This window comes from Carcharodon carcharias, chromosome 5 (genome assembly GCF_017639515.1).
Source record: "Carcharodon carcharias isolate sCarCar2 chromosome 5, sCarCar2.pri, whole genome shotgun sequence".
NCBI lineage: Eukaryota > Metazoa > Chordata > Chondrichthyes > Lamniformes > Lamnidae > Carcharodon > Carcharodon carcharias.
In genome coordinates this window covers 114,972,024-114,995,263 of record NC_054471.1, presented here as the reverse complement: position 1 = coordinate 114,995,263, position 23,240 = coordinate 114,972,024, and the positions used below count along the sequence as shown (strand labels likewise).

The 23,240-nt window shown below is 39.6% G+C and overlaps 1 protein-coding gene across 8 annotated transcripts in view; it reads left to right on the top strand.

Moving 5' to 3' along the window:
• Positions 1-1,067: 1,067 nt before the first annotated feature.
• LOC121277996 (intersectin-2-like) overlaps positions 1,068-23,240 on the top strand; it is a 216,145-nt gene continuing 193,972 nt past the window's right edge. For all 8 annotated transcript variants that reach the window (XM_041187974.1, XM_041187968.1, XM_041187971.1 and 5 more), the window contains exon 1: positions 1,068-1,250. The gene's annotated coding sequence lies outside the window, so the exon portion shown is untranslated. The remainder of the gene's footprint in view (positions 1,251-23,240) is intronic.

Sequence of the window (23,240 nt, the reverse complement as noted above, 5' to 3'; positions counted from 1 at the left end):
GGAGTATTGATTCGTCAGCTGAGGGCGGTAGTCGATCTTGAGAACTCCCAGACCAACTCCCTCCTGAGTTTATACCACTATGCCGCCACCTCTGCTGGGTCTGTCCTGCCCAGGAATAGTAATGGTGGTGTTGGGATTCTATGAGGATGACTATGTTAGGCTGTTGCTTGACTAGGCTGTGAGACAGGTGTCCCAATTTTGGCACTAGCCCCCAGATGTAAGGGGGACGTTGCAATGTCGACAGGGCTGAATAGGTTGATGCTGGGTGGTCCGTCTGCTTTCATTCCATTTTTGAGGCTTTGTAGCAAGTTGATAAAACTGAGTGGCTTGCTCGGCCATTTCAGAGGGCTGCTGTGGCTCTACAGTCACATGTAGGTCAGGTAAGGATGGCCTTCTCTTAAAGGGCATTAGTGGGATTTTCATGGTCATCATTAGATTTCACCATCCGCCATGGCGTGATTCGAACCTGGTCCCCAGAGCCTTACCCTGGGTCTCTGGATTACTAGTCCTGTGACAATAGCGCTACACCATCGCCTCCCCACACATTTGCATGGCCCAAATTGCTCATTTGGGAAATTTTGTGAATTCCCAATTATTCATTATATAATCTCTCACTGTTGGAAACGCATTGTTTCCAATTGTCCCTGACTCCTCCCATTGTTTCTCATTCCCCCTCACTCCTCCCCTTTGTATCTCACTCTGCCCGACTCCTGCCCCTATGTTTCTCACTCCCCTGACTCCTGCCCCGCTGTTTCTCACTCTCTCTGACTCCCCCCCCCCTCTATTTCTCACCCTCCCTGGCTCCTCCCCATCTGTTTCCTACTCTGACTCCCCAGGGTTTCTCAGTCTCTCTGACTCCTCCTCCTATGTTTCTCACTCTCTCTGGCTCCTGCCACCACCCCTCCCCCCCCCCAGTGTTTCTCACACTCTTTGACTCCTCCCCCAGTGTTTCTCACACTCTCTGACTCCTCCCCCTGGGTTTCTCACTCTCCCTCTGACTCCTCCCCCTGGGTTTCTAACCCTCTCTGACTCCTCCCCTATTTTTCTCACTCTCCCTGGCTCCGCCCGCTGGGTTTCTTACTCTCTCTGACTCCTTCCCCTGTGTTTCTCACGCTCTGGCCTCTCTTCCTGTGTCTGCTGTCAGCGCCATGTTATTGCTGTGACACTGCGGCTCGGCAACAAGTCAGCGGGGATCGGGGCCGCCGGCCTCGGGCTTTGGGGAGAACGGACACGAATCCTGCGGGCAGGAGGTGAGTGAGGCCGGGCCAGGCCAGGCCAGGCCAGGCCAGGCCAGGCCAGGCCAGGCCAGGCCAGGCCAGGCCAGGCCAAGCCAGGCTTGAGGGAGTTCGGGGTCGGGAGAGAGGGCCGTGCCGGAGAGAGAGCCGCCTATGGGGGAATCCAGGCCTCGGTGTCCCGGGGAGGAGCGGTCGGTCAGCCACCGAGCGGCAGGTGGTTGGAGTTAAAACTGGAAATGAATGTCCGGCCTGGTGTCAGATGAAATCACTCAGTATTGTCGGAGATTTGGATTGATTTAGATCTGGAGTGGGAATTGGGATGAAGGAGTGGGATTTACAGATGAACATACGAAATCAGGATTTGGGATGTACAGGATTGGGGTTTTGGGATGAAGGAGTGTGATTAATGTACAAGGAATGGAATTTGTGATGTACAGGGGTAGATTTGAGTGAAGAAGAAGTGGTGACGAGTTTATGATTGGGATGTATAAGAATGGGTTTGGCAAGTACAGGATTGGGTTTTCAATCTCCTGCTGTTTGACATTCACAAACTCAGTTCTTGGTTGCTACAGGGTCACCACCGGCTAGGGCAGGCTAGCTGAATTCATAGTACTTAGTCAGAATTCTAGCTTAGTTAGTGATTTGTTGTTGCTATTTAAGTTCAGGTTGGACATGTTGAAATGCTGGATGCAGTGCCATGAACATTACAAGATTTGGTATATTTCATGGAGGGCTGAATTTATGTTTAGAAAATATGAGCATACATAGACAGCGTTGTGGAGAAAATGTAGGCCAGCAGGTTTTTTAGTCATGGATCTTGTTACTTAGAGCAGGACAATTTAATTGTTTTTAAAATAAGTTTCATGGATTTTTGAACCATTGAACTTAACTACTTTGCTGTTTTCTTTTAATTACAAAATGAAACTCCCAAGACACCATGGTACCTGTGTTGTATTATTTGTAGCATTGTCAGAGCTTGGTCAGATCCAGTTACAGCTGCTGGAAAGTTTTCATCTGTGGCCACATAAAGAGGACAAGATCAGGCTTGGCCACGATGTTTCATCTCCTCCTTCAAACCCTTCCCCATCCCTCCATCCATCCGCAAGGAGGTCACATAGCCTGTTCATTTTTAAGGCTCAGACATGAAGGATTATCCCTTGGGTGAGTTACTGGAAGGTTCCACCACCTGTGGTGAAAGAGTCAGTGTCTTCAATAGCGATTAGAAAAGGGGTGGTGAAAAATGTTTTGTATTTTTCATTCTGAATTTTTAAGTCAAGTATCTAATCTTCAAGTATACAGTTTAAACATACCTTTTGATATTAAATACCTGTTCATTATGAAATATTGTGTAGGGAATTTAGGATCCAGGATGTTCAGAATTATTTAAGAGACTTACACTAATAAGTCTATATGTATATGTTTTATTAATATTAAATGAACTCATTAACTCCAAAATCTCTTCCCCTCCCAATTTGAGGTTTTTTTTACTTAAGTGAAAACATGAAAAGATGCTAAAGGTTAAAAGAGGCATTGCTGAGCTTTTATTTCTAATTTGAGGTGTAGCTTACAGTAAGACTGCTGCAGCCAATTTTTCTGAAGACAATCAAACACTTTGCATCAATAACAATACTTCTTGTGTTTTCTGTGATGTAGACAATACCTGCCCAGTGGAGGTGGCAGCAAGCCTGTAACTCAGTGGAGGGAGTCTCATGACATCATCAATTGAATTTGCATTTTCAGTTATTTAACTATGCATTTTGAATCTAAGTCTGTCTGACTTTTATAAATCAGATTGTCCCTCATGAATCATGATAACCTGGAAAAAATGATGACCATGTTTGAATAAATTATATGAAGTTATTTACAAAACTGACCCAATCCACTCAACAATCATGGCAGTAAGTTAGTTGGAACTATCAATGGCTGTGGAGTTGTGATGGGGTTGGGAAGAGGGTGGAACGAGAGGGTAAGTTTTCAAATACTATTGGCTTGGACATTTTGAGTGGTTAAAAATACAGAATAATTGCCACCTGAATGAGATTTATAATGCCCTAATCTAAATGACATTACAGATATCTGAAACTGTAAGCTTGAACTTGTTTTCTAAATATCATTTGAAACATGAAAATAAACAACTGCTTTAAAATCACTTCATGGTATTACCTTAAAATAATATTTGCCTTGTTTTTATAGGGTTGTTTTTTCAGTTTATACTGTGTGTATGCATTTGTACTGATAGTAACTGTTAGTGTGCACAACAATTGCTTACAATACTCACATAGATTACTGATTGTGACATTTGGAGTTAATTATAGGAGTGTGTACATTAAAAATGCAACCTGCTGAATCTTCCACAGTTTCTTTATCCTTTGATGGAATAAGTTTAAAGCTAACTAAGAGTACTTACCTATGTGTATATATGTTCATCGATGTTGACTTTTGCAGATTAATGTAATTGGGCAACATTTTGCTATTCCTGGGATGTTACTTGTATCCTCTTCGGTCTTCAATATTGAGGACACAAGTAACACCCTGGAAATAGCTGTAAATCAGGAAATGGAAGGGTGGGAGGAACTCGGGAAAATTACAATCACCAGGGAAGTGGTATTGAGCAAATTGTTGGGGCTGCAGGCTAAGAAATCTCCAGGTCTGAATGGACTTCATCCTAAGGTCTTGAAATAAGTGGCTGGTGAGAAAGTTGATGCACTGGTTTTAATTTTCCAAAATTCCCTAGATTCGGGGAAGGTTCCATTAGATTGGAAAATAGCAAATATAACTCCTTTATTCAAAAACGGAGGGAGACAGAAAGCGGGAAACTATAGGCCAGTTAGCCTAACATCTGTCATAGGGAAAATGTTAAAGCTATTATTAAAGATGTGATGGCAGCGCACTTAGAAAAATTCAAGGCAATCAGGCAGAGTCAGCATGGTTTTGTAAAGGGGAAATCATGTTTAACCAATTTATTGGAGATCTTTGAAGGAGTCACATGTGCTGTGGATAAAGGGGAACCAGTGGAAGTACTGTACTTAGATTTCCAGGAGACATTTGATAAAGTGCCACATCAAAAGTTATTACAGAAAATAAAAGCTCATGGTGTAGGGGCTAACATATTTGCATGGATAGAAGATTGGCTCGCTTAACAGGAAGCAGAGAGTTGGCATAAATGGGTCTTTTTCTGGTTGGAAGGAAGTGACGAGTGATGTGCCACAGGGATCAGTGCTTGGACCTCAACTTTTTACAATTTATGTAATGGATAGCTTGGATGAAGGGACCGAAGGAATGGTTGCTAAACTTGCTCATGACACAAAGATAGGTAGGAAAGTAAGTTGCGAAGCGGACATAAGGAGGCTACAAAGTGACACAGGTTAAATGAGTGGGCAAAGATCTGGCAAATGGAGTATAATGTGGGCAAATGTGAAATCATTTATTTTGGCAGGAAGAATAAAAAGAAGCTTATTATCTAAATGGTGAGAGATTGCAGAGCTCTGAGATTCAGAGGGATCTGCATGAATCACAAAAGGTTACTATGCAGGTACGGCAGGTAATTAGGAAAGCTAATAGAATGTTATAATTTATTGTGAGGGGAATTGAATATAAAAGTAGGGAAGATATGCTTCAGTTATACAGGGCATTGGTGAGACCACATCAGGAGTATTGTGTATAGTACTGGTCTCCATATTTAAAGAAAGTTGTAAATGTGTTAGAAGCAGTCCAGAGAAAGTTTACTAGACTAATACCGAGAATGAGCAGTTTTTAAAAATTCATTCATGGGATGTGGGCTTTGCTGGCTGGATCAGCATTTATTGCCCATCTCTAGTCGCCCATGAGGAAGTGGTGCTGAGCTGCCTTCTTGAACTGCTGCCGTCCATGTGGTGTAGGTACACCCACAGTGCTGTCAGGAAGGGAATTCCAAGATTTTGACCCAGCGACAGTGACGGAATGGTGATATATTTCCAGGTGAGGATGATGAGTGACTTGAAGGGGAACTTCCAGGTGGTGGTGTTCCCATCTATCTGCTGCCCTTGTCCTTCTAGATGGTAGTGGTTGTGGGTTTGGAAGGTGCTGTTGAAGGAGCCTTGGTGAATTCCTGCACTGCATCTTGTAGATGGTACACGTTCCTACTGCTGTCCCTCGGTGATGGAGGGAGTTAATGTTTGTGGATGTGGTGCCAATCAAGTGGGCTGCTTTGTCCTGGATGGTGTCAAGCTTCTTTAGTGTTGTGGGAGCTGCACTCATCCAGGCAATTGGGGAGTATTCAGTCACACTCTGGCCTTGTGCCTTGTAGATGGTGGACAGGCTTTGGGGAGTCAGGAGGTGAGTTACTCATTGCAGGATTCCTAGCCTCTGACCTGCTTATGTAGCCACAGTATTTATAAGACTAGTCCAGTTCAGTTTTTCGTCAATGGTAACCTCCAGGATGTTGGTAGTGGGAGATTCAGTGATGGTAATGCCATTGAACGCTAAGGGGTGACAGCTAGATTCTCTCGTTTGGAGACAGTCATTTCCTGGCACTTGTGTGGCGCAAATGTCACTTGCCACTTGTCCACTTGTCAGCCCAAGTCCAGATATTTTCCAGGTCTTGCTGCATTTGCACATGGAATGCTTCAGCATCTGAGGAGTTGTGAATGGTGCTGAACATTGTGCAATCATCAACGAACATCCCCACTTCTGACCTTATGATGGAAGGAAGGTCACTGATGAAGCAGCTGAAGATAGTTGGGCCTTAAAGGAACTCCTGAGGAACTCCTTCAGTGATGTCCTGGAGATGACTGACCTCCAACAACGACAACCATCTTCCTTTGTGCTAGGTATGAATCCAACCAATGGAGAGTTTGCTCCTGATTCCCATTGACTCCAGTTTTGCTAGGGCTCCTTGATGCCACACTCAGTCAAATGCGGCTTTGATGTCAAGAGCAGTCACTCTCACCTCACTTTTGGAGTTCAGCTCTTTTGTCCATGTTTGAAGCAAGGCTGTAATGAGGTCAGGAACTGAGTGGTCTGGCGGAACTCAAACTGGACGTCAGTGAGCAGGTTATTGCTAAGCAAGTGCCGCTTGATAGCGCTGTTGATGACCCCTTCCATTACTAACTCATAGGTTGTCCTATGAGGAAATGCTGAACAGGTTAGGCTTGTATCAACTGAAATTTAGAAGAATAGGAGGTGACTTAATTGAAACCTTTAAGGTCCTGACAGTGTGGAGAGGGTGTTTCCTCTTGTGGGTGAATCTAGAACTAGGGGTCACTGTTTAAAAGTAAGGGGTCACTCATTTTATTCAGAAATGAGGGGAATTTTTTTCTCTCGGAGGGGTGTGAGCCTTTGGAACTCTGTCCCTAAAAAAGCCGGTGGAAGCAGAGTCTTTGAGTGCTTTTAAGACAGTGCTTGATAGATTCTCGATTAACAAAGGGCTGACAGGTTATCGGGGTAGGCAGGGATGTGGGGTTGGGGTTACATTCAGATTAGCCATGATCCTATGAAATGGCAGATTGGGTTTGAGGGGCCGAATGGCCTACTCTTGCACCTAATTCATATGTTTGCTGTTAAATAATAGTGATGCTAATAGTACTATATTATTTATGCATAAAATTCACTTTTTTCTTTGTTTCTTTTCTCTCCCTTAATCCAATCTTTCTTGCCCTCTCCGAATTTCTGTACCTGATTTGACATTCCACCCATTATGATTTATATGTCCTTCACAGTCCTTGTGCTATTAATTTCACAATCCTTCAATCTGATTGATTAATGATATCCATTTTCTTACCCTGTTCACTCAGGTGTCAGAGGTCTGTTTCCCTCACTGTGCTTTTATCAGCTGTGCAAGAAATTCAAAAAAAGTTTAAATGTGTCAAGGAAAGTTTAACTAACAGCAGGTGCCATTGGATGCTCTGCTACCACAAAACCTCCTTCATAGTTTATACATTATAATGTATATAACTAGATTCTTGCGCCATATTGATTGTTTTTAGAAGAGTTATTTTTGGAAGGATGTGCTTTGATATACATGTAAGTTTGTATATTACAATTATTCCATGTCTTTCACTGTTCATTTTGTTGTCATTTTCACAAATTATTGACAAAGCTAATGTTCCTGATTAATCTGATATGTTTGGTGTCACAGATCTGGCTGCCTTGATATATATGACTATATGTTTTGCAGTTAGTGCGTATCTATCATTCTCTAGACAATGCACTTCAGATTGTCACAATTTAGTACAGAGGCAATGTAGCCTTAAGAAAAGAGAAAGAAAGTCATTTGTTGACCTGAAAATTTGTTAGGGTTTATAACAGATTGACTTCACCAGTTTCTACATAGATCGAATATTTCTGAATTTGCATATCAAGAGCAATGACTTTAAAGGCTGAGTTAGCAGCTAAGCATCAAACATTGGAGTGTGAAATGTGACCCAGAATACCTATGGATACTGCCACTGGAGATCTGTTATAAAATATGTAAGCCTTAAGAAACATCTAACACATTTCAGGTGTCACACATGCAAATTTCTGTCACACTCTATAGAAATTATAAAAGAAGAAGATAATTCATTGCTTTCTTATTTCAGAGGAAGTACTGTAATTGACCTCAGGATGTGTTAAAGTGTAATTACCCTCTAACTGACCTCAGGAAATGCCTATTTATGCCATTAAGACCTTGTGGCCTAAAAGTGTCAGGCTGGTTTTCATGCATATCTATCCCTTAGCAGCATAGCAATACAATTCGCATTGTGTTATATAATGCTTCTGTCTCTACCATGAAGAACATTAACAATGTGTGTAGGTCACTTTTCCTCCCATCCTCCCTTCCCTGACTATTTTAATGTGTATATAGCAGTTGATTAGCACAAATCAGAGAGAAGATTGCTAATGAGAAATTGATTTGTGGCATGAGGAGGGAGAGAATAATCAAAATTGGTGCGTGAAATAAGCCCACAATGCAATACCCTGAAACTGATGGCAGCAGTAATAAAGTACTTTTGTCAATAATTTTCTCTTTTATTTCAAATAATTAGTCACACTGTATTGTCTAATAGACAGCACAGATAATTGTATATTACAATGATGATCTTTAAATTTGGAAATTTATCACAAGTGGCAATCTGGTGTTTTATTTTAGGAATTGTTGACAAATATTCTCGTGTTGCTGCACTCTTACAGTAGTAGCAGTTTTGTATTGACTGCTGTAATGAAGAAATTCATACAATAGATGATTCCTGATGACCTTTGTAGAAAGACTGTTAAGAGCTATTTAATTCAGCTATGAGGAGATGCTGTTATATTACCTCTCATTAGTTTGATGTAACCACCTTGAAATGTTGCTCCAAATCCCTGTGATAATTAATGCAGTTATGAGTTAAGTGCTTGTTCCAGTGTGATGAATATTGATGCTTTATTTGTATGGTGTATCTAGTACAGAGAAATGTGCTCACACTTCATGTGTGTATGTTTGGACAGGTGCATGTCATCTTTAGACAACTGAAATCTATCAGCCACAGACTAATAGATGGTTGGCTCTTAAACGTCTGTGAATAGAGGGTCATGTTATAGATTCTAAACAAACTGACCTGAAAGAAAAGTAGTCAAGATGGTTGTTTCACATTAATGTTGCAGAGGTTAAAGTCTCAAACCCACCATAGTTGTTTCTCAGCTGAGCCCAGTGAATGCCACACTTCAGGAAGTGGAATACTGGTGTAGAATGTTGCACCCTGTGGCAAATTATGCCTCCTATTCTCTAAGCATGCAGTGACATTGCTGTGTACCCAGTGGTTGTGGCCTCTAGCAACTGGTGAGATAACAGCAGTTCATATTTCATATGAGTTGATGAAAAAAACATGGAATTTTTTGTTTTCTAGAAGATAGTATTCATGAAGCCATTTTGCTGAACAGCTATGTTTCAAAGTCATGGTGCAGTTGAAGGTTCTAACCCAAGAAATGGGAGCTTCATAATTTGAAATTGTTGATGACAGGAAGCGGAAAAATACAATAGCCTACATATTTTTTCTGTTTTATATCTATTGTGTATGGCTTGTCATTACTGTGTACGGTGTTACAGGCCACAGGTGTTCGAACTGGGGTCCTTGAGCCTAGGGGCTCTGGAAGCAGAATCTTATCTTTGTTTACATCACATCTTGTATTTCTTGACTTACTAACGTGCTATTTTCTGTTATCTTTTATTATAATTGTAATAAAGCTGTTTTCTGTAAGGCAATTTTTTTTGGCAGTTGGACAGGGCTCCTGAGAATGTGTCAATATGCAGAGGATTCCCATACAGCAAAGCTTGAAAACCACTGATGTAGGCAATATATATGTTTGTAAAAGCAAAATACTGCGGATGCTGGAAATCTGAAACAAAAACAAAAATAGCTGGAAAAACTCAGCAGACCTGACAGCTTCTGTGGACAGGAAGACAGAGTTAACATTTCGAGTCCGTATGACTCTTCATCAGAACTAAAGAGAAAGAAAGAGAAAGAGAATATGTTTGTATAATGATACGTAATGTGCTTCTCACTAAAAGCAGGGCACCTCTGACAAATGGATTGTAAGTTTGAGCAGAAAAAGCAGTTTTCTTCTTGCAACTATCCTGTTTGATCACTCAATATCTTTGTTGTAGTTGTTGTTTCTTTTGGTTTAATTTTCTAATCTGAAAATGAGATCCACAGTACATGGAATATTGTTGGAGATTGAATTGCTGCCAAGTACTGAAACGCTGACTGTACAGGACTGATGCATTTTTAAAAATTAAAAGCGGAAGCATAATTTTCGAATCATGATTTGATCTGTTTTTTTCTATGTGCTTCAGGAAAAGAAGTTTTTCATCTTAATAAGTAAAACTGTGAATTATACACAACTCCAACTTTAATCTTTTTATGAGGAGCAGCAAACAATGGAGTGTAAATGTAAATTTGCATAGGCTTCAAGTTGAGTGGTTGATAGAATGTCAAAGTGCAAAGTGCTGTATATGGGCAGCAATTTGGTTATTGCTTCTTCATTTCCACCCCCCCCACTCCCCAAAAAAATCTCCATCTTGATTCCCCTCACCTGACGGAAGAACAAAAGCATTGTTTGGATCAAATGGTTGACTTCCTTCTGTTGTACTGATCCAAGTAGACCAGGAAGGTCCCATGTTTTATTCCTGGACAATGCTGAGCTATCTGATTTATAACTGGGTATAACTGACATCATCCTCTTTCTCAGGTTTTACTTTCTTAGGTTAAGGAAGGGAAAATCAGAGAAGATTCCTACTTTATTTGATACTTAGTGATCCTTGAGTGAGAGGGCATGGGTACTGGGTGAGGAGAGGACCGAACTCATCTGCAACAACTCTTGCTGTTGAACAGTGGTTTGATGCTCATGATCAAAGGACAGGATTCACAGACTAAGTTGGTGAATAGATAAATCCAAAGAATGGTGAGGAGGAAAAATAGTAAATGAAAACATAAAGAAAGTTGGTGGTTTTTTGAAGTATCCCTCACCATTATAATTAGAGCTCTCTTCATTTCTAAAATCAAGAAATGGAAACCTTTCTAAATAACTACTTTGTATCAGTCTTCACCATAAAAGGTGATAAAATACCAGAGATACAAGCAAAAATAAATCACATAGAGGAACTAAAACTTGATTCAATGCAAGTAAAAACATGGTAGTAGAGAAATTACTGTTGTCAAAGATAGACAAATTTCTAGGAGCCAATGGTTTTCACCCCAAGGTTATTTAAAGTATGTGAGAAAATTGCAGATGTTCTAGTCATGATCTTCCAAAACTGTCTTTTGGATTGGAAAGTTGTCAATCTCACTCCATTATTTAAGAACAATAAGAGAAAATGATGTATATTATCTCATCAGCAGTGTTTACTCACTGACTGCTGCCCACAAAGATTTGACTTCCAGTCATTGGGTTCTGTTCCAGTGCAACAACCTTTACAATCTATCTGTGGTGTCTCTGGATAAAGCTAGAAACAGTGAGCTCTTTTACTAGGCCACGTAGAGTTCAAACCAGGAAGTATAAAGCAGGAAATATAAATTAAATTTAAATCATGTACAAAAAATGAAGTAAAGATTGGGAAATACATAAAGAATTAAGAGGGAGAGAAATAAAACATACAGAAAAAGTAAAAAAAGACTCCCACACTTATTTTCTTTTGAAGGAACAAGACTCCACACTTGTAAAATTAATTTTTCAGGTCTAGAGAGTTATCAGTATTTAATACGCTTTGGTAAATTCAGTCCTGAATACATTAACCCTAATCTTTTCATCTGTCTTTAGATTGAATTAGTGCGCAAGTGCAACAACTTCATGCCATTGCAGTCATTTCAATGCTCAGTTTATCAGTGAGGGCACCCTGTTGAGGAGTAGAGTGTATCTGACAGTAACTTTAGTATTTCTACATTTAACTGCACAGAAGCTGCTATCCGATTTACACCATAAGGATGAGCATTGATAGCCTTACTGTTGTGAATACAGCAAAATCCAAGTCATCAAGTAGGAAATTATAGGCCTATTCATCTCACATTAATTTTGGGGAAGTTACTAGGATCTGCTATTAGGGATAGAGTGACTGAACATTTGGACAGATATGAGCTGACCAGCGAGTACCAGCTTGAATTTGTAAAAGGCAATTATTATCTAACAAACCTTATTGATTTTTTTTGAGGAGACAACTAACATGGTAGATAAGGAAATGTCTACAAGTTATTTATATGGACTTTGAGAGACATTTGATGTGGGTCCTTTTAAGAGGCTGTTAACAAAAATGAGTGTGTGAAATTGGAGGCAGCCTTTTCACTTCAATAAGGAATTGCTTCAGAGCTAATAGTAAAAACGTATGGATAATGGGTATGTATTCAAATTGGCAACATGTGACTAGTGCCCTGGGATCTGTACAAAAGTCAGTGTTTTACTATAAACTTTGATTATACATATCTAAAAAAAGATATTTCTTTATGCAAGTTTTTGTTTAAAGTGGATGTAGAAGCTGAAAGTTGCAAGGGAACACTGATAGATTGTGTGTGAAACTGTGGTAGATGGAATTCAACATGAAAGTGTGAAGTCATCCACTTTGAACCTAAAAGATGAATCAGAGTATTTTCTAAATGGTGAGGGAAGCTAAGAACTGTGGATTAGCAGAGAGAGATTTAGGTGTCCAATTACACTAGGAACAAAAAATAATTAACAAAGCTAATGGAATGTTGGCCTTTATCTCGAGGTTCTTGAATGCAAAGTTATGTTTGCGTCGAATGGAGCATTGGTTAGACTGCATCTGGAGTACTGCATTTAGTTCGGGGCAACTCCACCTTGGAAGGACCTGAGGAAGAGTTGTCCCTTCCTCCATCTCCAAAAGTTGGCTTTAGGGCAGTTTTAGCAGATGCTTGGTAGCAAACTGGCTGTGTAGATGCTGGACAGTGAAAGATGAAGCATTGCCATCACATAAAATTAATTAAAGCCATTAATTTAGCAGAATTATCACCTTTACAAGAACTGTTTCACCTTTGTTGTTAGAGATGGTTGTAATCAAAATGTATTATTTGAACTTGGATGTTTACTTGGCTCAGAGCCCAATCTAGCCAAAAAAAAACTTTATTTTAACTGCATCTTGCCCCACAATTGTATGTGGAAGCATTAGTAATTACAATTTTCAGTTAGCAGCAAAGAAAACACCAGAACGCAGGATAAATTCCCATTTTTAATAAGCCTGCTACAGTTTTTGACACCTTGGCAAAAGATGGCAAACCTTTTTTAAGATTGGTAACACACTTACCATTTTGATTGTGAGATTATTAGTAATCTTGAAATATTTACTCTCTAGAAAATTAGGAAGGGAATACTGTGTCTCTAGATACTGACTTGTATGCCTCAATGCAAAAGATGGACAATGTCTCAGTTTGTAGCACCTTTGGTAAATAATGAGAGCCTAGGAGGTGTTCCAACTGTTGAAACAGCTGAGGCAAGCTTTCATTAGCACAGTGGCTGCTGTTCTGGTAATGGTTCATTATTGCATAGTCCCTGTGGGCCCTATGCTCGTTGAAGGGGAAATTTAAATTTTATTTCATTTTTAAGAATTGTCCATTTGAAGGGAAGTAAGTTTATGATTCCTTTTTATTCACTTAATTTAAAATGTTGCTTGGCTATGTTGCAATTTCTGAACAGCATTCGAAAAGTCGTATTTCTTTGCATGATGAAATAAAGCAGAATACTTCTGTAAAAAAGAGCCAGCTTGTCTTATGGAAATGACTACTTTATCAGTTAAGGCAAAACAAACTAAATATCCATCACTGTTTTGACACAGTTAATGATTAAATCATATTGAGTAGTCAAGTTCCTCCCTTATACTGCCAACACCTACAAGATATTGATCAAGGAAATTTGTTGGTAATTGGGAATCATAGCAAAATACATTTAGCAAAGGTCAAGTCATTCGATAACCTGTGGTTTCATTTGATTTTAGGCAGATTGTATTACTTTCATAATTTTTATAATCCTGAACGTATTACCTTAGTGTTTTGCACAGTAAAAGTAACCTCACGCTGCCATAAAAATACTGTGTCTAGTACATTACCACTGATGGTGGCTGTTAGGACTGCTCATACAGAGGATAAATGGTTTCTTATGTTCCAGGCATTGCTAAGTTATTGTAAAATTTTGGCAGCATTTGTGGCCTTGAACAGCTGGAAGGTACATCTTCTAAGATGGGGGCTTGAAATTAAAGGAAGTCTTATTGTTCCCTGATAAGTGTAATATTACTCTTCTACTGGTCTTTCTTTCAAAGAAATGAGTTTATAAATAAAAGCATGATGACTTTATTACACAAAGTTAATGATACTCCTGATCCGACTAAAGATCACTCAGCATAGCTTTTACTAGTCAAGGGTCAGATCATCTGTTGCTGAAACCTTCATCCATGCCTTTGTTACCTATAGAATTGACCATTCTAAAACTCTCCTGGACAGCCTCCTACTTTTGAGAATCCAGAAACTTAATCTCACTCGAAGTCTGCTGCCCATTTCCTAACGAGTACCAAATTTCATTCAACTATCATCCTTGCACACATTGGTTCTTGATCCAGCAATGCTTCGATTTTAAAACTCTCATCCTTGTATTTAAATCCCTTCATAGCCTCACCATTTCCTTTCTCTGTAAAATGCTATAGCCCTCCGAGACCTTTGCACTCCTTCAGATCTGGCCTCTTGCCCATCTCCAGTTTTTATCTCTCCATCATTGGTAGCCATGTCTTCAGCTGCCTAGATTCTAAGCTCTGGATATCCCACCCTAAATGTCTCCGCGTCTCTACCTATCTCTTCTCCTTTAATTCACTTTCTAAAACTTACCTGTTTGGCCAAGTTTTTGATCTGATATCTCTTTTTATGTGGCTTTGTGTCAAGTTTTGTTTGATAACATTGCTGTGAAGCTTCTTGGGACGTTTTACTATGTTAAATATAACTGCAAGTTGTTGTTTTACATTCGTTGTTCACAAGTCAGAACAGGGCAGGGAAAGGCATATCAGAAGAGAGGATGTTACTATAATCAATTTTTTTTAAAAATCAGCTGTTTTAATGCTGTTAGAAAACCTTTGATATGATATTGACTGACTTAGGCTATTACAACTGATACTATGAAGACTCAGATTTTCCTGTGAACAATAACTTTTTGTAACAGTACAGTGACATTGTGTAGCAAATCAATTTTTTTTGTTGCAAAACTAAGATGACAATGGCCAAAGTAAAGGATGCCACTAGGGTTGAAAGAAAAATTAGGTAAATTAGAAAGGAGTGGTTAGGTAACACAAAGCTTGGGTTTCATAAGCCTATAGATTGGAGGAAAGTAACAAATATCATAATAGTTTATTATTGTTAGTATGTTTAAATGATAATGTTTGCAAATGACTTTTGAGTCTGGTTTTATAGCACTTTTCCTTGCTTCACCAAAGTTGCCTCGCCCAGGAGATTACATGGCTGTGTGGGGAGGGGAGGGAAGTGCTTAGTCATGATGCTCTAACCATCATGTTGCGTGGGGCTGGCTTGATGGATCAGCTGGTCTTTTACTTTCTGTCACTTTTGTATGTTTATATGTTCGTAATTTGTTTTAAATCCATTGAAGTGAGCACGACTAGATCACATGTGGCTATTTTCATTTGTATATTAAACAATTTTAAAATTGATTTGTTAAATTGTAACAAGCAACATAACTGATGGCTCCTGAATGTTAATTCACATGGTCATACTCTATATGAGAAGAATATCGGAGACAGCAGACAAAGGTCTGCTCCTGAATCCTGAATCAGAAATACAGTGAAATACATTTCTTGCTGCAGTCTGTGAACCAACATTCTGGAAGAACTCCACCCACCCTAAAAATGCAGCAGGAAAACAATCTTGTTTGCCAGATTAAGACAAAGATGCAGGCATGCATAATCTCTTGGCTGGCTTTTACTTTCTCTGACACAAAAGATTTTTTAAAGAATTGATACACTCCATGGGGGTGTTTTTAAGTTAAATTTACTACGTTTAATTTAATGCAGTTCTTGGGAGACAGTGGACTTAGAATGTGGATTTGTTTTTGTATCTATAAATAGGTTTTCCTCAAGATCTTTAGTCACTTACAACTAGCAATTTTGCCTGCTGAAAGGAAGAACCTGCTTGAATGTTTCATTATTACTGCTCAAGCACCATTAGCTCTAAGACAGGAAAGGCAGAAGCAGGTACTGAGTTATCCAAACAAATTATATAAGTATTCCTATGAATACTTGCCACTGAAATGTCAGACTTGACAATCTTGTTACTTTGACATTTGAGAGCTAGGTCATTTTAGATTTCACAACAGCATGATAGAATTACTAGGGTGACTGTTAACAATTTCTAGTTACTAACTTTATACAGAATAATAGAATCACACAGTGCAGAAGAGGTCCTTCGGCCCATTGAGTCTGCAATGACACATGAGAAACACCTGACCTACCTACCTAATCCCATTTACCAGCACTTGGCCCATAGCCTTGAATGTTATGACATGCCAAGTGCTCATCCAGATACTTTTTAAAAGATATGAGGCGACCCACCTCTACCACCCTCCCAGGCAGCGCATTCCAGACCGTCACCACCCTCTGGGTAAAAAATGTTTTTCCTCACATCCCCCGTAAACCTCCTGCCACTCATCTTGAACTTACGTCCCCTTGTGACTGACCCTTCAACTAAGGGGAACAATTGCTCCGCATCCACCCTGTCCATGCCCCTGATAATCTTGTACACCTCTATCAGGTCACCCCTCAGTCTTCTCTGCTCCAACGAAAACAACCCAAGTCTATCCAACCTCTCTTCATAACTTAAATGTTTCATCCCAGGCAACATCCTGCAAACACATCTTCCTATAATGTGGCGACCAGAACTCCAGCTGTGGCCTTACCAAGGTTCTATACAACTCCGACATGACGTCCCTACTTTTGTAATCTATGCCTCTATTGGTAAAGGCAAGTGTCCCATATGCCTTTTTTACCACCCCACTAACATGCTCCTCCACCTTCAGATATCTATTGACACACACACCAAGGTCCCTTTGTTCCTCAAAACTTCCTAGTGTCATGCCATTCATTGAATACTTCCTTGTCAAATTACTCCTTCCAAAGTGTATCACCTCACACTTTTCAGGGTTAAATTCCGTCTGCCACTTATCTGCCCATTTGACCATCCCGTCTATATCTTCCTGTAGCGCAAGACACTCAACCTCACTGTTAACCACCCAGACAATCTTTGTGTCATCCGCAAACTTACTAATCCTACCCCCCACATGGTCATCCATGTCGTTTATATAAATGACAAATAATAGGGGACCCAGCACAGATCCCTGTGGTACATCAGTGGCTTCCAGTTACTAAAGCATCCTTCTGTCATCACCCTCTGTCTCTTACAACTAAGCCAATTTTGAATCCACCTTATCAAATTACCTTGTATCCCATGTGCATTTGCCTTCTTTATAAGTTTCCCATGTGGGACCTTGTCAAAGGCTTTGCTGAAATCCATATAAACTACATCAACTGCATCAACTACATCTTGGATAAACTGGTGCAAAACATTTAGAAAAGCTGTAAATATGAATCAGAAGCAACAAGTGCATGAAATGCACAGCAAGTGCATTTTCAGCATTTAAAAGAGATAATTGTTTAACGTCATTGGTGGAATTGTCACCAGAACTAGATTTGAGCTTCTTGGAGAAATTTGTTTGTGTTGTACATTTTTGGGAGTGACACATGCAACTGTCGAGACAACATTCCAGACATGCCATGTGTGCATTCAATAGTATGACCCTGAAAGCAACATTGAAGTACTGTAGTAATCTCTGTTCTGGTTGGGTTGATTTTTTTTGGTTGCAAAAGCAAACCTTGAGGAGAAGTTAGAATTAGAAAATCAACAAAGCTCTGTTCTACCCTGAACCTGAAACAATTTTTCAATCTTACCACCATTTTTGTGTTCACGGTTGAGTTGACCAGACATTATAAAATTATTTTACTTCTGTTACTCCATGGAAGGGCCTGTTATTCCACGGAAGGGCCTATCAGGTTTTATCCTATGGTTGGAGATATTTGTCTCATGAAACTATTTTGACATAGTGTAGAATAATGTGAGAGTTGTAGCCAAGTCTGAGTGCTGTTTTGGTTGCGTGGAAATTGGTATGCATTACTGATATAAAAATGAGATGTAGAACGACAGCAGGGTTCAAAATATTGTTTTCCCGCTTCTCTTCTTAAGAAGCCAACTGCTGCTGATGTCAGTGATGAGTACTGGCTGCCCTTCTTGTTTAAGTAGTCATTCTTCATGTTTGAGTCTAAAGTCTAACTAATGACTTTAGCAGGTTTACAGAATAGGAAAACCTGATTCTGTTGTTTTTGGATGACTCGATATTCACACATCCAGATATCCATCAGATTTCTCTGCTTATTATTGAGGAAATGATTTCCATATCGCTAAACTCTAAAGTGCCTACTGCTGTTCAAGTGAGATCAGCTAAGCCAACACAGCATAGAGATCAAACCTCGAACCTTTGTAGTCTGCATGGTTCAGTACCACACCAAGCAGCACATTTATCCACAGAGCCATCAGAGAAGTTGAAACTTGGAAGTTTAATACACCTGGAGGTTAGACTTTACCTACAGATGATATTTAAGTGATTAACAACTAGATTAACAACCGAGAAGTTTTGAGCTCAAATCACACCTTGTGAAGTTATGATCTTGAATTCAGTTAATAGCTTATGAATTTTCTTTCCTAGAAGCCAAAACATGACTGAAATCTACCATATTGTTGTAAAAAGCCCAACTGGTTTGCTGGTGCCCTTTAGGGAAAGGAACTTGCCATCCCCACCTGGTCTGGTCAACATATGATTTCAGTGCCCTCCTACATGGTTGACTCAATGCCTTCAGGGCAACCAAGGAAGGTTAAAGCATGTTTGCCTGCCCAAGAACAAATATTTAAAAAAGAGAAAATGTAATTTTGACTGTTTTAATGAAATTGTTTGTGATAAAAGTGGAATTTGGGGTATTAATCTGCCTTCAAAAGGTGGTAATTTACATGATATTTGAACGGTTGTCAAAGTGGATACGAATGGGAAACAGACTTTACCATATAACCTGAACTGAAGGGCTACCTGACAGTGTTTCTCTGTGTGTTGAAGAGCAGAATAAATAATCTATTTATGTTAGTTTTGTTATACAGCGGTCTGTTGCTCATTTATAGCTGCAAATACTACACATATCCATTGTTATAATAATGGTTATGCTACAAATCAGTTTATCTACCCTTCCATGTATCGCATAGATCTGAAGAAAGAGATCACTTTAAGCTTTGGATAAAGATCCTTCACGTTGGATAAAGATCCTTCATGAGATCAAGAGTTTCGATGAGTCTTTATCCAATATATTAATCTATCATTTCTCTTTATGGATGTTGATGGGAATGTCTGTGTTGTGACCAGCGTTTGTTTTTTCTTCAGTGGTCTAACATTTATATTATTGCAAAACAAATCATAGAATCCACTAACATTTATGTAGACTTGGGGACCGACTTGTGGACATGAGATGTCTGACCTGACATCTATCCTTCCTGCCTTTCGTAAATGGTTTTGTGCTGTGAATGTCGTGGCTGCTACAGCTGTGTAGTTTTATGTACAGCTTGCACTATGCCTGTACATTAAAAGATGTTGGTCTTTGACATACCTTGGACTGCAACATTGTTTCAGATGACAATTTTTTTTAAACTGTTTTTAGCCTTGAGGGTGCAGCAGGTACAGGTTGTACATCTGATAGGCTGATCATGGGCATAGCTGTTCTTGGCACATATGTTATTCCCTCATCTTTATTTCGCATTTTCTGCTTTGACAGTTCTTTTTTCTCTTTTTATGTCCATGTTTCTCTTGTTTTCCTTCATTGGGTAATATTTAATTCTTGTAATTGTTCGATCGTAGCTTGTTTAATATAGGCAGCTTAATGCAACTTTATTCATAATCTATTGTGCATCTGCAGCCACTTTCTTTGATTTGTGCTTTAAACATTCTGCAGTTTTCACTCAATCCGTTTGGTTTGACTGTCTCTCCATTACACTTGTCAGTTTGTTTTGCTTTGACTGAAATGTTCTGTTGTTGTATCACTGTGTTTTGTGTACTTATTTTCATTAAAATGGCTCAATATCCTGGTTCAACCTTTCCTGTACACCGCACGTTTTATTGGTTTGTTCGTACTGGCATACATTTAAGAATAAATCTAACTAAAATATTTCAATCTATTAATCATAAACACAATACATCAATATTGCATTCCGTTTTTTCCTGTAGACGGTGCACTTTTCATTAGTTTCCTGTATTTTTCCACTGTCTGAATATAAATGTTTTTAACCTATTGTGTGAGTGTATTTTAAACATTTAAAATTTGTTGTAACTGCTGAACGATATACCAGAGGTACTGGTAGGCACCTACTGGTCGTTGACTCATCTGTGGTTCTTTCTCGGTCTGTTAGGCCTATTTAAAAGTAAAATATGTTGGGAGAGAGGGAAAATGGAAGGATTGCCAGCAACAAACTGAAAAATAATGGTGACTCACATTGACTATTAAGAGAAATGGATCAATAATAATAGAAACTGGAACGCTTTTGAATTGATGTATTACCTCTAAATTACAGACCCGCTTTGTGAGAAAGAAAAATGTTTGTACAGTATGAAGTCTGAGAGGAAAGGAAAAATATTCTTATCATTCATGTTATTATTTAAATATTGGAAAGTATGTATTAAATTTGAAAGCATAGTATGTTAAAAATATGATTCCTTGTAAACTAACGTAACACTATTACTTGCTCTGTGGAAAAGTAGGGCACTGGTTTTCACTCTTAATTTCTCATGTGGCAAGCTCACCTGGCTTTTCCTGCAGCACCCAGGAATTTACCCACTGAGACAGGCAGACTGAAATTTGGTGAACAACTTGCCCTGGTCGTCTTACCTAGTCTACTTTGTAGTTGTGCTGACACAAAAAAACTTTTGCACACACTTGATTGGGAGAGTGATTAGTGACATATGTAAGTTTAAAAAGGCACAAAAATTTAAAATGGTGGGGAAAAAGAGTTTCAAAAGAATCTGATGCTCTAGATGCTTTCTTGCTGATGGCAAGACAGAACATTTTTCTGAGAGGGGTGTGGATGTTTATAACAACACTGAGCTCTACTTAGAATAGACTCTTTTAGACCAGCATATTTTAGACCTGTCCAAATGTATCTCTTTTGTGTATAGAAATTCCATAATTCAGTACAGTGGCTCTGGATAGAGCAGCCTAAGTAGATGCTAACCATTACCCTATAGACCCCCTTGGAATGAATGCATGTCAGCTGAGCAGTTACCTGTTTCTTGCTGCCAGAAATGTACTCTGTTTTTATCCTGTTATGCCAGAAATATGGTTGAAAGTATAAAAGCTTTTCCATTTTAAAAAAATCCTTTGATTTCTGCTTTGAAGTGAAAACTGGCTTCATTACAAGGAATTTATCTCCAGTTAAGTGAACTCATTATCATAGTCCCATTAATGTAACCTGGTCAGTTGTACTTTTTGACCTGGGTTGGTATTGTACATTGCAAAGATTGCACCATTCTTTGGGGTAACACGGTGCTTTGGCTCAGAATGTGCTATATATTCTGTCCAATATACCATAAACAACTCAAACTACTTGCTTGTGTGAGATTCTGGAAGTAATAGTTAGGAGTACTTCTAATCACAGTGTGAATTATAACTGAAGTGGAATCATTATATAATAGTAGACCATATATTTTAAAAGTGAACACAAGTTTTATATAACTTTAATTTTTAAAGATTTTTAAAGTATTCCTACCAATTCTTATTTACAAGGCACTAATTTGTAATTTTTGTAACAAAAAAGTGAATGGACCAGGGAATACAGCCCCCAGAACATTGGTGAAAATGCTATAATCTCTCATAATAAAAATAACTTGATTGTTTTGTCATCATAAGTTAGTGGGCCTAATCATAAACAAATGTGATCCTCAAAACATATCTAAAAAATCCCATTATCTCACATAACCAGAACAAAATGTAGCTTATTCAATCACTGGAAATCAGAGGCTGATTTACTTGCCCCTGGTGGGTGTATTTCCAATGGGGTGGGGACATGTAAAATCCCACCATCTTCTCGCCCAGCCTGGATCTCATCCCCATAATACAGAGGGGGTGGGAGGGTAGGTGGGCACTGGAATCAGCAGCCCACCAGCCATATTAAAACAACTAATTAAGGGTCAATTAGGCTTGTTATCAAGCCTGTTGACCCTAATAATACGCTGCCCACGGGTGTTTGGGGTGGGCAGCAGAGTGGAAGTGGGAAGCCCGATTTTTAACCTGAAATGCTCATAGGGTGGGAAGGTGTGGGGGGTGTCAGTCTTTGGGGGCTGCCCTTTGGCGATCGTAGGGTGGCCCCCCCCTCCACTTTGATCTTACCCACTCCTAACACCCTCCCCCCTCCAGTCTTGTCCCTAACACTCACGAACCCTCCGGGCCCAAGATCCCAGACTTACCTTCTTCAGGGATCCTGACCTTGGACTCTAACCCTCACTTGCCGTCCCAGCAGCTGCCACTGATGCCTTCCTGGCGTTGCCAGGGCTGATGAACCTGCCAGCTAATCCGATTGGACAGCAGCTCCAGAGGGCAGGACTTGCGCCCCAGTGAGAGGCGGAAGTCCCGCTCAGCCCTGGTTAATGATCCCCACAGCACTTTATGGCTTTGTGGCAGCTCGGTTTGCAGCTGGTTGTTGGCTTCACGCTGACGTGGTTTCCGGAGGCAAAGGCTGGTGGTGTGCCGTCGTTTCTCCCCGCTGTCCCTGCTGGATTATTTAGCCCCACCACAGGTTTTCATCATCTCAGTACATATTCAGTAAATTTCGTTAAACGTGAATGTGGAAGACATGAACATTGTTGTCACAGATTTAAAATCATTTTGAGCACAGACATTTTAATTGAAATATGACATGTTAAAGTCACTGTTTACTTTAAGTTAGACCCTACTAAAGCTTCCTGAACCAAGAATGTCATCAGAATGCTTTGTTCTTAGCATTTTTCAGCTAGATAATCTGATTTCTTTTCTGCTGTTTCATGATTTTTTCTCTGAAACTAGTAGTATGCAGGATTTCTTGATTTTAAAATTCTCATTCTTATTTTCAAATTCCTCCATGGCATCACATCCTCCCTATCTCAGTAATTTCTTCCAGCTTCACAACCATCCAAACTATCTGCGCTCATCTAATTCTGGCCTCTTGAGCATCCCTGGTTTTAATCACTCCACTGTTGATTGCTGTGCTTCAGTTGCCTAGGCCCTAACCCCTAGAATTCCCTCCTAAACCTCTCCGCCTCGCTGTCTTCCTTTAAGATACTCCTTAAAGCCTACCTCTTTGACCAAGCTTTGGTCATCTGACCTCCTATCTCCTTATGTGGCTCAGTGTCATACTTTGTTTTATAATTCTGCTATGAAGCACCTTGGGATGTTTATCACAT